Genomic DNA, 9,312 nt, shown 5'->3' on the forward strand with positions numbered 1-9,312 from the left:
AGGAACCCTGTCTGGAACCCTGGTCCAAGCTGAGTATAGACTTTGGTTCGTTCCCGGATGGGCGACACACCTTAGTGGTGGTGGACTCACACTCCAAGTTCCCGGTGGTGGAAGTAGTGTCATCGACGGCGTTCAGCCAGGTGCGAGCGGCGCTAGATCGCATATTTGCCATGATGGGCCTGCCTGAGGAAGTCCGATCGGACAACGGGCCCCCGTTCCAAGGGCGAGAGTTCCAGGAATACCTTGCGGCTCGAGGGGTCAGACACAGGAAGATTACCCCGCAGTGGCCCCAGGCGAATGGGGAGGTGGAGCGTTTCATGCGCACGATGAACCGGGCGCTGAGAATTGGAGTCGAGCAAGGAGAAGATGCGGATCAGTGCCTCTCGCAGTTCCTAAGTGCCTACCGGCGGACCCCCCACTGTACGACCAGGTGTGCGCCAGCGCACCTTCTGTTCAAGAAGGCCCCCAGGGACAATATCCCGGCGAGTCATGTGTGGCTGCCCACGCCGCTAGACCAAGAGGCGGCGCAAGGGAGAAGGCGGACCTCCAACGAGAAAGCCAGTCTGAAGAGGAGAGCCCGGGGGAGGAGTCTCCAGGTGGGAGACGGGGTCATCCTGAAGGACCGGTACCCGAATTGGAAGTATCGTACCCCATTCGAACCGGAGGTGTGGGAAGTGACCGGAGTGCGGGGCACCATGGTGTCCGCCAGGAGAGGGACGCGGACGGTAACGCGAAATGCGTCTTGGTTCAAACGAATAACATGTGGCGTCCCCGAGACCGACCAGGAGGAGGAAGAGTTTGAGGCCCCGGAGGGGGGCGGCTCACCAGGATTGCCGGCAAGCCCGTCACAGAACGCACCCCCACTGCCCGGGGCGAACGAGAGAGAAGGCGGGGCCCCCGCCGAGGCCGAGGCGCCCAATGGCCGAGGAGATGTTCCACGGAGTCGGCCGTATGGACTTCGGCCAAACCCGGCCCCAAGTAAGAGACTGAGAGACTTTGCGTGGTGTGCGCAAGAACTGAACTGTCCAGCGAGAAATGATCTCTGTATCTGAAAGATTGGAGGGATGTGGTAACGGAGCCACCCGGCCCGTTCCAGCACGCTGTTCACGCACCCACGCACCCGGAGGGCGGGACCGCCCGACGGTATAAATAAAGGGGCGCGAGACCGCTCGTGGTCTTCGGCCCACACAGTAACCCCTGCTGTCGTGTCCTCATTTGTCCTGCTGTACCCCCCATGTCCCTAGGCCTCCCATACCCCCACGTGCCACCGAAGAACACTACAAGTGGGGCTGGTGTGATGACGCATCCAGCGGACGCCGCAACAGAGTCGGGCAGTCCTGCTGAGGCTGGGGCTCAGTTTTCGGGTCGGTGCCTCTGCACAGCAGGGCGCATAGTCGGAGGTATTTTTTTTAGCATGCATAAGGCAGTAGGAACGGGTTGAAACCTGTTTTTATTGACATTATTGGGGGAATTTGTTTACTCTCTGATTGGCCCATAGTTTGGCTCTTCTGGTATTTCCCCATTGGTTTGGCTGGGGCTTTGTGGCCTTTATTTAAGGAGCCTTGGGGGGCTGTGTGGCACTTATATGTGATTATGGAGAGGACGAAAGCTAACATGCAGAAACGTGTTCTCAACTACTTCTTCCTTGGAGGAGGATGTTTCTCTCCCCCACAAGAGGGCTTGTGACATTGGGAGTCCAGGAGGGGAGAGTGCGCCTTCCATGTCTAGAGAAGAGGTGCAGAACATGATTGGGGTGGCAGTGGCAAGAGCCCTGCAGGATCAGCCTGCAAACCCCATCAACCCTACTAATTGTAAGACTTTTGTTGGGGAACAACCTTTACAACGCAACTTTTACAACGCACTACCATTACAACGCATTTTTTACAACGCATAATCCATTACAACGCATGACATTACAACGCATGACACTACAACGCATTTTTAAAAACTACCTTTACAACGCATTCCATTACAACGCATACTACCATTACAACGCATACCATTACAACGCATAATATTACACTATACTATCCAACACTTACCCTACTGATGCACCCCCTGGAGTTAGAATAGTAATTTTTACCCCTATACTATCCAACACTTACCCTACTGATGCACCCCCTGGAGTTAGAATGGTAATTTTTACCCCTATACTATCCAACACTTACCCTACTGATGCACCCCCTGGAGTTAGAATAGTAATTTTTACCCCTACACTATCCAACACTTACCCTACTGTTGCACCCCCTGGAGTTAGAATAGTAATTTTTACCCCTATACTATCCAACACTTACCCTACTGTTGCACCCCCTGGAGTTAGAATAGTAATTTTTACCCCTATACTATCCAACACTTACCCTACTGATGCACCCCCTGGAGTTAGAATAGTAATTTTTACCCCTATACTATCCAACACTTACCCTACTGATGCACCCCCTGGAGTTAGAATAGTAATTTTTACCCCTATACTATCCAACACTTACCCTACTGATGCACCCCCAGGAGTTAGAAAAGTAATTTTTACCCCTATACTATCCAACACTTACCCTACTGATGCACCCCCTGGAGTTAGAATAGTAATTTTTACCCCTACACTATCCAACACTTACCCTACTGTTGCACCCCCTGGAGTTAGAATAGTAATTTTTACCCCTATACTATCCAACACTTACCCTACTGTTGCACCCCCTGGAGTTAGAATAGTAATTTTTATCCCTACACTATCCAACACTTACCCTACTGTTGCACCCCCTGGAGTTAGAATAGTAATTTTTACCCCTATACTATCTAATACTTACCTTAAATGTAATTTAATATTATGCGTTGTAATGGTATGCGTTGTAAAGGTAGTATGCGTTGTAATGGTAATGCGTTGTAAAGGTATTTTTTAAAAATGCGTTGTAGTGTCCTGCGTTGTAATGTCATGCGTTGTAATGGATTATGCGTTGTAAAAAATGCGTTGTAAGTGCATGCGTTGTAAAAGTGTGCGTTGTAACGTCATACATCCCTTTTGTTGCAGACGATTACTCTTTGCCCTCAGAGTTGGAGACTCCTTTTACTTCCTCAAGGGGGATGTATGTTTCCCGAGAAGAGATGTTGGACATTCAGACCCTTGTGACTGAAAACCTGGGATTTCCGTCCTTTCAGGCAGTGGTGGTAGGGAATGCTCTGTTTCGTCGATATGTTACGCCCTCTAGGTTTGCCATGCACTTTCAAGGTCCTGTCAGGGATATAGTAATGAGGGAATGGAAGGATGTGGATAAGATTCAGGTCGCTCGATTTCTACAAAAGTGAGGACGCTCTTCCACATTCAATTAGTCTAGATTCGATTCCGGCTACCCTGATCGGCAAAACTGCCATTAACCTAGAAGACTGTACTCCCACTGATGCCACGGAGAGGAAAGTGGACTCTGGTATTAAGAGAGCATTTACAGCTGAAAATTTGGTTTTGAAAGCAAGTCTTTTCTTTGCGTATTCAGGTCAATCCCTGGTGCGGGACTTCAAAAAGCTGGCTGTGGCTTTTCAGGAGGAGGCAGAGTGCTCTGATCTATTGGCAGTTATGGAACAGCAAGTATGGTTACTTTCATACAGTTCCTCGATATTGTACGCACATCCGCTATGTCCACTGGAGCTCTTATGGCAGCCAGACGATCTCTATGGCTGAGGCAGAGGAAGGCAGACCCTGGGGAGAAGGCCGCCCTGATGAAAATCCAGTTTGAGAGTCAGGCGCTCTCTGGGGAGCAGTTACCTGTCATGATCTCCAAGGCATTTAAGGAGAGAAAACATGCCTTGCCATGTAAAGGGGGTTAATCTACTGGAAAGGGATTGAAGAAAGCCTATAAATCCTCCCAAAAGCATGAGTCCTGCCAATCTTCCTTTTGGAGGAGGAGGTTTCATCCCTGGTTTTCCCTGAAACGCAATATTCCTGTTCAGAAGAAGGCCCCTAAGAAGGGCTCCTGACAACCTGTGTCATGGTGGGGCATTGCCGGTATGGGGAAGGCTCTGGCATTTTCTGTCTATTTGACAGCGGGATGTGTCGGACCAATGGGTACTAGACGTTGTGGCCAATGGCTACACAATAGATTTCAACCATGTTCCCCTAGATGCTGGCATCCTGCTGACTCCAGTTCCTATTGCAGAGGGAAAGAGGTTGGTCCTGCTGGAGGGGTTCAAGGACTTGATGGCAAAAGGGACGATCTGGAGAGTACCAGTGGCAGAACAAGGGAAAGGGGCCTGTTCCATCTTGTTTCTGGTTCAGAAGTTGTCAGGGGCATTTCGGCCAGTCCTGGATCTCAAGTGGGTCAATTCATGGATAAAAACTATTCATTTCCGAATGTAGACTGTTCATGCGATTATCCTGCTGATAGGTCCAGGAGATCTTTTGACATCAATGGATTTGCAGGATGCCTACCTGTAAGCCCCTTTTGCAGTTCCCTCGAAATGGTTTCTGTGGTTCGCAATAGGGGACAAGCATTTCCAGTTTTATGTTCTTCCCTCTGACCTCAAGTCCTGACCCTGTTTTTTTTCAAAGGTAATGGCACCGCTGATGGCCATTCTTCATGCAGAGGGAGTGTTTGTGTATCCCTATGTGAATGACCTCTTGGTTCAGTCTGCAAGCGAGTCACAATTAGGGGTTCATGTGGCAAGAGTTCTGCAGGTTCTACAATGGCACATATTTTTGATAAACGAAGACAAGTCTTCTTGGATCTGCCCCAGGACATGGTGTTCGTTGGGGCACGTTTTCTGACTCTCAGAGGGTTAGTGGCATTGACAGAGAGGAGGTTGGTCAGCTTGCAGGATCAGGTTCGGTCTGTGGTGGCTCAGGAAGCACCACAGGCCGTGGACTGGTTGCAGGTGCTGGGTCACTTGGCATCGACTGTGTTCCTGGTCCCTTGGGCCTGGTTTCTCCTTCCCATTCTAGTCAACTGAATTCTCTCCCATTGGTCTCCAGGGGCTCTCGATCTTCAGGTCCATATCTAGATGGCAGCTCCGGTCTGCAGGAAACTGTTGTGGTGGCTGAAGCTGGAGCATCTGGTCTCCTGTCTCCTCCAGCTCCTGTGGTTGTAAAGACAGTCGAAGAAGGTTCAAGGGTTGTCGTGTCTTCAGGACTCTCTGAGGTCTTCCAATTGGAAGGAATTGAAGACTGTTCTTCTGGCTCTGGTGCATTTTCAGGTGATCCTGAAAGGGAAAGCAGTACTGGTCCAAACAGACAATCTGGGGGCAAAGGCTTACATCAAAAGACAGAGGGTACTAGGACCAGGGCACTGAACTTGATTGCATGGGACACTTTCTTATGGACACAGGTTTATGTTCTGTCTCTAAATGCTCTGTACATTTGGGGGGAGGAGAATGTCTGGGCAGATTTGCTAAGCTGGGAAATTCGGTTCTCCAAGGAGTTCCCCCTACACCCGTGTCTATTCGATCTACTTGTGCTGAGGTGGGGGTCTACCAGTGGTAGACCTGTTTGCTTGAACAGAGCATGCAAAAGTGCAGAGATTTTGTTCGAGGGGACGATTTACTCTGGCTTGGGCAGTAGTGGATGGGTTCCGTTGTCATTGGCCTCTGGGCCTGGTATGTGCCTTACTGCCTTTTCAGTTGGTCAGGGTGTTTCTGGAAAGTGTCAGTAGAGAGAGTGCACAGGTGATTTTGGTGGCAGCACGGTGGCCTTGAATGAATGGGCTCTCTCTACTGGAGATGATGAGGAGCAGTCAGGAATGGGGTCTTTCGACGGTTCCGTCTCCTCTTGTCTGTCCGGTTCTTCCTCTGGGGTCATTGAGAAAGTTGCATTTGATAGCATGGAGGTTGAACAGAGACGCGTAGCTGAACTGGGGGTTTCTGAGCAGCTGGAAGTGACGTTGTAGGGTTCATGGAGATCGTCTACTCTGCATTCTTATGCCGAGCATTGGAGGCCTTTTCTGCTTGGTGGTTGAAGAAGCAGGTGTATCCTGTGGCAGCCAGTCTGATTCTGGTTATGCAGTTTTTACAGGATGGTGCTAACTTGGGTCTGTTGGTCCGCACTTTGAGGGTCCTGTGGATGGCGACTCAGGCATTTTGTGGTCCTTGGCAGAAAATAAAGGATGACGGGGGCTTGTGCCTAGGTTTTTTCAGGGACTGTTGAACTTGTTTCTTAGAACGGTTCATTCTTTTCCTTGTTGGAATCTGCAGCTGGCTTTGGATGTCTTGACTGGGCCTCCTTTTAAACCCCTTGAGGGTGTTGGTTTGAAATGCTTAACATTTAAAACTTGTTTTCTAGTGGCCATTACGTACGCCAGGCGCTTAGGGGAGATGGGGGCCTTGTCCCGTAAGTTCCCTTTCTGAAAGGTGTTTCAGGACAGGATTGGTCTGGCTCCAGTTCCAGGATCAGTCTGGTTCTGGTTCCCTCATTTGCACCTTAAGTTAATTTGGCTTTTCATGTGAGACTGGAGTTGATTCTGCCAGCATTTTGTCCAGACTCATCCTCAGATGAGGAGTGCAAGGTGTATTGTTTGGATGTGCGGCGGTCTTTGCTGTAGCACCTGCATGTGGTAAAGTCGCTCTTTAAAGTGGACGCATTTTTTGTACATTTTCGTCCTGCTAAGAAAGGGGAAAATCTATCTACTGCTACCTTGAGTAGGTGGATATGTCCATTGTTCTAGTTGGCATATGATTTGAAGGGTGTGGTTCAGCCCCTGGGTTTTCAGAGGCGGTCTGCCCAGAGTATGGTAGCAACAGTGGATGAATTGCAGGGAACTTTAGTGGTGGAGATTTGTAGGGCAGTAACTTGGCCCACTCCCTCCACCTTTGCTGAACACTATCAGATTGCTGGGCCGGAACATTTTGATAACTTATTGTGTCACAGAGTTTTGTTCTCTATGAGGGAATAGAAGTATTTTTGTATATGTTCTAAACACTCTATTAAAGTTGGGTGTCTACAGCTCAGTTGCCCGTTTTTATTTTTACGTGCTATGTCTGATTGGTTACGAAGGAAGGTGAGGGAGGGATGGGAGGTAATGCGTCCATTACTTACAGATAATGGCATTACTCCTAGTCCCTCACCTTCCTTCAAGGTCCCTTCCGCTCTCTGAGCACGGAACAACTGAGTGTCTGGTTGGCTAGTTTACATACAGGACAAGGAGGAAGCTGGGCACTTTTATTTAGGAAGGGAGGGGTCTATTGGAGGTAACGGAGCCTAATTGGTTTAAAAGGAAGGTGAGGCAGTAGGACTAGAAGTAAAGCCTTGATGGGTAAGAAAGGACGCATGCCCCTCCACGCCTGCCTGTGTCATTTTTGACACCCTACTAGTTTGTAATGTCCGGATCTAACATTTTATCACGATTCTCTCTCTTTCTCTCTCTTATCCTACTTGTGTTCCATTCCTGTGCTCCTTTTCGCAAATCATTGCTTGTCTCCCTCATGTCACCATCCCTTTCTTGCATCCCTATTGATGCCAACCCTTCCTACCCTGTGCTTGCTTCTCATTCAGGACACCCTTTAGGCTGTGCCCCTTTCTGTTCATGGCTCTTGATCCCTGTTAAAGCAAACACAAGGAGATAATGGACAGAGCGCTGAAACTTTTCAGACACTCACCCCGTCATAGATCTGGGTTAAATCCATCACTCTTTTGCTCACTTCGCCACTCCAGTTCAGACCCAGCCATATGCAAATCAGTCTTGACCCTGTTCCTCATGGGAATAGTCCAGCCCGAACTGCCAAGCCAGGTTTTCCCTGGAACAAAAACACGCATTGACCCCTGTTCCCTTCAGTGACATAGCAAGGAGGGGGCGGTCCGCCCCGGGCGGCAAAAGTTTTGGGGTCAGCGGCCTCGCCCCCAGGAATCATCGCCATTTCCCTAGTACCCCCGCTCTTCAGCACGGTCGTACCGGGACGGAAAAAGGCACAGACCGTTACGGGCGGCAAAGTGCCTAGCTACGCCACTGCACTGGCGTAGTCAAAATTGAGGGGGCCGCCTTGCACGGTACGAAGAGGGCCCCCCTCCAGGCTCAATCAGGAGCTTTCTGCCAGAGTGCAGTGCCGAGGGGGCCCCCTGGAGCTTGGGACCCCCCGCACCGCAGGAGCTGCGGGGGCCTGTGTCATGCCCCTGCGTCACTAGTTTCCTTCACCCCTACACAGGTCCTTTCCAGCATCCGCCTCCACTGATGCTTTGCCAGGCTGTGGGCCAGAATACATGTCTTCATGAGACACTAACTTGCCCATTCTTTTTCATAATCAAAATCCCGAATCGGCCACCTTTGAATTACGCGTGGAGCAAAATGTGAGCTCATAACAGAGGTATTCTGTGTCCAAGTTACTTGGAGGACTTTGCATGAGAAAAAAAGGTGACAAAAGAGGAGACGTGTGGTCTTAACAAGCAGGAAAACTGCAGCTTAATGTAGTTTCCTATTCGACCTAGAAAACTCGTGGCACAAAAACACGTGGTTGCAGTATTTTCACAAGATACGTTTTGTATCTACAAACGCTTCTAAGCCAAACCGAGCACACACCAAGATCAATTCCCAGCTTGTGTCTATAGGGAAATGCTGTTTATACTGGGTAGATGGTTGAGATTACTCTGTAGGGGTATGCACCTGCCGAAGAAATATGAGTGTAATCTACAGGAAGTAGGTTCAAATTCCAGTGGGACCAACTCAACCTTTTATTTTTCTGGGGTTGATCGCATAAATACCGCGGACTTAGATAATAGTGCACTTGCTATTCTTAGGGATAAGCAGTAGCTCCACATTGACTATAAGCCTAATAAACAGTGGCGGCCACTTGTACAAGGAAATGGTGAGTTGGGGTGAGGGGAACACACACAAAAACAAAGGCAGGCTGCCGCCTTGCTCCCCATCCGCGAGTCCTTGTTAGGAACCTGCTGCACACTGCGCAGGTTCCCGGCTCCCAATCTCAGTGCTGCTCGCATGCTGGGAATGCTATTCCCAGCATGTGAGCAGCACTGGGATTGGTCTGAGCGCCTCGGTTCGGCGCTCAGACATAGACTGGGGGTCTGTGTTGGTTTCTCCACCCAGCTGTACAACGCAGCTAGGTGGAGAAAGGCTAATTGCGCGTGACGGTTTGGCCAGCCACCGAGGGCTGGCCAAACCGTCATGAGCGTTTGGCAATGCCCACCACTCCCCCCTCCTCCCTAGTGCTGCAGCGTCAGGGTAGGAGGCCCGCCCCTCCATCGGCTCGCAGCCTGCAGGGCTAAAAATAAATTGATAATAAAAATGTTTTACTATCATTTTATTTTTGCCCTTTGCCTCTGCTGGCTTTCAGCGGGAGGGGGGTGGAGGCGCGACGCTCCTTCACTAAAATGAGTTATATTATTTCTGAACA

The sequence above is a fragment of the Triturus cristatus genome, chromosome 3_2 (genome assembly GCF_964204655.1).
Source record: "Triturus cristatus chromosome 3_2, aTriCri1.1, whole genome shotgun sequence".
NCBI lineage: Eukaryota > Metazoa > Chordata > Amphibia > Caudata > Salamandridae > Triturus > Triturus cristatus.